Below are 6,767 nucleotides of genomic sequence, written 5' to 3'. Positions count from 1 at the left end.
ACAGATACATAACACAAGATAGAGACGAGCAGAAGCACGGAGTGAAGATGGTGACGATTCCAAAAAGAACCGTTATCGAGAAAGAAAAAGTCTTCTTTTCTTGCAGTCGGTTTTTATTAGTTTTTCCGCTTAACTTGGCGCTAATTGGGCAGACATTTCTTCTGCGCTTCCTAATTGGTCTCCCACCTATCTCCAGGTGTAAATGGAGCTTCGTATAGGTCGCGGGAAAGGTTGGCAAGAGAAGGTTTATCCGACACAGTCTTTTAGACCATGATTGTGTTTAATCGTTGACTATGACACCTACACTCATTTTGATATTTTTTCTTTCTAGTTTCATTTTGCTTTCTAAACATCTTTGTGTTAATAATATTTTCAATATGTTAGGTATAAAGAATATAGCAGAAAAAGGGAAAAACTTAGTTCACCTGCTATCAGGTGAACCAAATAAAGAACATTATTTTTGATCTGTAAGACTAAATATCTGCATCCATATTTTCCAGTATAATAAGTCCAGTTAATATATAGAAAGCACTAGTATAAAAAATAAATTTTAAATTAAATTACGGAGAAGGTTGACATTTTTTCATCATAATTGTTTATGCAAGACTGTATACACAGTTGAGCTCCTTCTTGCTAATAAACTTCCTTGGGCTACAGACAAATGCTTGCCTGATGCCTTCCACTTGTTCTTTGGAAACATGTTTCCCTCCTCCATGACTCTTACATGCAAATCCAGTAGCGAAAAACTTCCTGTACTATTCGTATATAACCTCAGGATTGAAAGACAGTTTCTTGTACACATGGCAAAACTCTCATTCCACTAGCAAAAATAACTTGAAATTACAGAACTATGCTACAGTCTGCACACCTTGTCCTTCAGTGTTCCATTTTCCTTCTGTGGAGCAACACCATCAGCAGTCAGTGGCAGGCATTTTGATTATATGCACATGAAAATGAAATTATTGGCTGACTTTTCATTAACATATCTTCATAACTTCATTTTCAAGACGTTTAAAATTAAGATGATTCAAAAGGGGTATCAATGCACAGATACAGCTAGCTAGTTTTGTCCATTCTAGACAGTCCCTAGTCCACAATGGAGTTGGTCATAAGGAGTGGGGAATAGAAATACCAACCCATATTGAACAATTGAACAAACAACTGTTAATTTTTGACTGAATTTGAATCCACTTCACATACGGCAATAGGCTGACATCCTGTTGGTTAAATATGACAATTAATGGAAATTTTGGTTTTATTGATTCTAGCCTTACAAGATACATTAAGACAAATAACAAATGTGTAACTTGAAGATTTATTAATTGTAATTATTAACATTAACATTCAGGTCCATCTTTAGGTGTGGGCCTACCAGGTCTGGGTGTAGGGGCTCCAGACATTGGGGACCTCCTAACATTCGAAACCTCAAAAATATATAAAACTGAATAGAGCAAAAGTAATAAAATTATTATAAACAGTAAACAATCAAAAGATATGTTTGATAAATTTATTAAACATAAATATAACAATATGTTTACCAGAGAAAACTAATTGAAAAAATTTATGAACATTAACCCTCCATTATGAATTCCTTAAAAGAGCCTCCAAGCTTTTCTTGGTCCAGGGCCTTGCACATACCAAAGATGGGCCTGTTAACATTAACATCTAGTACAGAGATGAAAAACCATGACCTGGACAACAATCTCAAGTATTGAATGTTTAGAAAATATATTTTTTTTTAATTATAAAAACTATTTCATAGATTTTGAAACATTGCACACTTAGCAGACCATGGAGTTGAAGTTGGAGACAGAAGCAAATTCATTGCCAGAGGAGTTGGTAAAAATGATAATTTTGACTCCCAATTTTTTATTATATACTTTAAATTAAACTCCTAATATGAGCATCAACCTCCTATTCTGCATTATTGAAGCTCTGTAATACACAATCTTATTTTATGATGATTCTCCTATTTTGTAATCTTTCTTTGCACATCAGTAATTACCAGTGATTCTTTTCAGAAATTTATATTCAAATACATTGTGTTAGCTAATTCTAAATTTTTATCATCAAAAGACCACACAAAATGGCTAAGAAAGCTTGAGTTAAATTAGTGTTTTCAAATATTTTACTAGAACACAAACGGAAATAATTTTGTGTGTCAATGTTTGGTTCAAAATGAGGATGACAATAGTAATAATAAAAATACTCTCAGTCATTTGAAATGACTAATTTGCTTAGGAAATAGCACAATGAGCACAATTTGATAGTAATGAAATGCCATTATAGTTTAATAGAATCAAAGTATATTTTAAATTATTATTTAGAGGCAGGAGTTTGAGTCAGAGTCAAACTTTCTAAAATTCTAAGAGTCTCAGTGGGTTTGATTCACCGACTCCGCATCATAATACAGTAGAGAATCATTTATCCGAAAGCCAATCAACCAAAACGTCAGTTAATCAAAAGCTTTCCAGTCGGACTGTGTCGTGCTGAATCTAACGTTTTTGATACTAGGTTAACTTCTAAAGTATAATTTTTTTATATTTTTCAATATATTTATTTTGTTTGTACAAAATAAATAATAATATTTAATGATACAATAGCCTCAATTATTATTATAAAAATTTTCATTAGGCTTAAAATCGACGAAAATTCAATGCGAAGCGACACGCAACAGAGAAAAATTTCAACATGGGATAGGTTAATGTATTTTTTCGTACATAATCAGTTATCCGAACAACCCCGGTCCCCAATTGATTTGAATAAACAAAGCTTTACTGTATGTAGTGTGAAAGCAGTCCTAAAGGTGTCGTGAAAAATCATAAAGACCATTAATTATGGAACCTCAGATAGAAAACTTATCAAATAAACAGCAGATTTTCCATTAAATAAAGTATGTTTCCATTATAAGTACATCATTATTATTTTCTTATCACTTATATAAAGTTTATTGTTATTTTTCTGATATAAATTAAAAGTTAAATAAAGTATAATTTGTGAGCATTTCTGTTTTTTTCTTCAATTACTCAATTTAAATATTTTACCCTGTTTTAGTTACTAAATTTTGACTCACCTTCAAAAAGAGGTTTGTCAAGGCCAATCTAGCATATAATTGAAGTAATAAATGTCGACAATCTACAGTATATTACTATACTGCAAGCAGACAATGATTACAACAATTAAAATTTTGCATTTAAACTCTAAATTGATAATAATTTTGTACTATCAGCCACAAATTCAAGGACACCAGCACAAAAACACTTAAGACTCTTCTTTGGTCAGAATTCTGTTATCTTTGAATAAAGTAAGTGGAGTTCTATAAAGACATTTTAACTTAGGACTTGCTGATATTGATAAAATTAGACAACTAATTACAATAAATAGATTCTACTGTATTTTTAAGAGTTAATTGTAAAATATCTCTAATGAAAAAAATTTAAACAATAAGATTAATCTTTTTGTAAATTAAATCTGTTATATGGTACCATAATTTCTTATTCAATAAAATGATGAAACATGGCAAATTATTACATATATTTTTGTAAATACAGTAAGACCTCATTTAGCACTTCTTCAACTAATAAAGATTCAATATATAGTAGACCCCCCCTATAACACGGATTTGTATAACACAGCGAAAAAAATTGCAATCACGTTCGTATAACGTTTTTGCATCCATATTTTCTATATACGGATTTGTATAACCACAGCAAAAAAATTGCAATCACGTTCGTATAACATGCTAAAAGAGACTCATATAACACTGTAAAACATCATCGTCGACTCGTGTCGCGACAGGATTGGTCGAATCTGGACCAATAGCAGATATTGTACAAACCGTTGAGTTTAAACAAGCACTAGACCTACTAAAAAACATTTATTATTCAACAGCCATAAAAATTATATTTTTATTAATGATGTCTCCAAAGTTAAGTTATTTTTCTGCGAAAAAATTTGCTGATCAGGAAACACGCGTCCAAGTTCGATGAGCCGCTCCGCGACGAAAACAAGCTTAAGCAATGGCGTCGTTGAACAGTGCACACTCAGTAAGTTATCCTACAATTTTTTGTTTATAGCATAGTTTATATGGATTATTCCCAAAAAATTATACGTGATTTGGAAATGTTGAGTCAAATTAGTCTAGAATCAATTAATTTTATGGAAGATAACCTTTCAAACAGCCGTAGCCCCTAAATTGCACACGTGCCGGGCTGTGATTGGCTCATGTATTTAAGTGACTCATACAACACGGATTTATATAACATGGAATGTATCTACTGTGTTTTAGGGGGGGTCTACTGTAACATGGTCTGCTTGAAGCCTAAAAAAAAGCTCAAAATTTATGCTGATTCAAATCATTGCAGCATTTCATTGATTCGTATATAACATGATTATTCCCGAACACGAACCAATTAGCAGAAGGTGGCAATTTGTCATAGCACTGTACTTTTCTTAAGTATCTATTTGTTTGGTGAAATTTTGGAAAAAATATATCACAGATGCCATAGGCAATATTGACAAATTAACTGACAAATGCATGAATGGAATGTGGAAGAAGGTAGGACTGGAGGTATCTAAAATTCTCAATGAGAGAAGAGCCTATCGTTGACCAAATTGTCAACCTAATCGATACAGCAAGACTAGATGTAGATGAGCAGGATATATAGGAGTTACTGCAGGTTTTTGGCGAGACCCTTACCAACAACGACCTTCAAGAATTGGCAGAACAAGGAATATAGAAACATAGGAAAATAATGGTTGGTTGGTTGGTTAGTTGAGGTTTTTTGGCACAAGGGCCACACAGGCCAAGCTGCGCCACAACATATGGTATAAATAAATACAATAAATAAGTAATAAAAAATAAAATAAAATAAAAAAAACAAAGAAACAAACAACAAAGAACCAATAACGAAAATATATAACAGTTAAAATGTGTATAACAACAAGATGTATATGAAAATAAATAAATAATTAAATCTGTTTATAAATATTTGTGACTTTTAGAAAGTTCAATAATTTATCAAGGTTTGGCCTCTGACCCAGGATCTCTTTAAAACTTGCATTTCCAAAATGCTGTCCACGAATCCTCTCAGAGGCAATGCAATTGCTCAGTATGTGCTTAACACTTACAGTACAGATGCAGTACTGACATACAGGCTGGTCATCACCCTTCAAAAGATATTGATGAGTCAGTCGAGTATGTCCAATTCTCAAACAGGTAAGAATAACCTCAGATCCCCTGTCATAGGGTTTCTTGTGTGTCCAATTTTCTATCGTAGGTTTGATCTCGTGAAGTTTATTGTGGACTTGTGCATTCCACACATTTTGCCATCTCTCCTCTAGTCGTTTTTTAACGACTAGCTTCAAGTCACCTCCTTTGATAAACATTGTATGCTGAGAAGCACTTGCTGACTTTTCAGCTGCGTCAGCTTCTTCATTTCCTCTTATACCCACATGGCCTGGGACCCAACAAAATTTCAGAGAAATTAATTGCAATAAGATGGCAAATCAGTTTACGAATTTTAATCACTATAGAGAAAGAATTAGGTTCACACGAGATCAAAGCCTGAAGTGCACTAACTGAGTCAGTGTAAATCACGCAGCAACAATGACCTTTCCTATTTATATACTTTAGGGCTAAATAAATAGCCTGCAATTCCGCAGTAAAAATGGAAGAATTCAGTGCTATTTGTTCTGCCACAATTTCATCCTGGCAAACAAAGGCTAAGCCGACATAGTCATCCGATTTAGATCCATCAGTGTATATAGGAATTAAATTCCTGTCACAATGTTGAATTTCTGCAAATTGCTGTCTATAGATGTAATCTGGTGTGGTTTCTTTGGGGAACTGCTTTAAGCTTAAATCAACATTTATCACTGGGATTAACCAAGGTGAAATACTATTAATCTCAACCTGTGAGATGTTGCATCTGTCCAGGTCAATCGTGCTGCTTACATTCTCCATTCTTATGTTGAACGTAGGGACACAACTAGGGCGAGCTGCAAATAATCTTTTCAGCTGAGTATCTGAACAATCAGCTGAAAATTTTTTCTGAGATCTCTGTTTAATGTAATAAAAAAGGGACAACTGTTCTCTCCTAAGAGGTAATGGAGGCTCATAAGCATCCACATACAAACTTTGAACAGGAGAAGTTCGAAAAGCACCAGTGCACAAACGCAATGCTTGATGGTGGATTGGATCCAGCATCCGAAGAGTAGATTCTCGCGCAGAGCCATACACGGTGCATCCATAATCCAGTTTAGAGCGGACAAGGGCCCTATAAATCCTGAGTATAGAACATTTGTCTGCTCCCCAAGATGAGCAGCATAGATCCCCAGTACCTTTAAAAGGTTCAGAGCTTTTAAACATCTACTCTTCAAATTGCACAAGTGCGGCAAGAACGTCAATTTATGGTCAAACACAACACCCAGAAATTTAGCGTTGACCACTGGGATTTTCACTCCATTTAGGTAAATTTCGGAATCCAGGTGCAAACCACGCCTTCAGCAAAAGTGGATGCATAAGGTCTTCTCTACGTTAAAACTAAAACCATTGGTCTTGGACCAATTGTCTATGCGATTTAAGGAGGTTTGCAGTTGTCTCTCAATAAAACTCATATTACTAGACTGGCAGATCTGAAAGTCATCCACATACAGAGAGTGTTTCACACTGGGAGGGAGACACTTAGCTATGCTGTTCATTTTAATTAGGAACAGAGTCACACTCAAAATAGAACCTTGAGGAACACCTTCTTCTTGTGTGTAAA

The sequence above is a fragment of the Centruroides vittatus genome, unplaced genomic scaffold, assembly GCF_030686945.1.
Source record: "Centruroides vittatus isolate TY-2023 unplaced genomic scaffold, ASM3068694v2 contig_986, whole genome shotgun sequence".
Classification (NCBI taxonomy): Eukaryota; Metazoa; Arthropoda; class Arachnida; order Scorpiones; family Buthidae; genus Centruroides; species Centruroides vittatus.
This window is presented reverse-complemented; position numbering follows the sequence as displayed.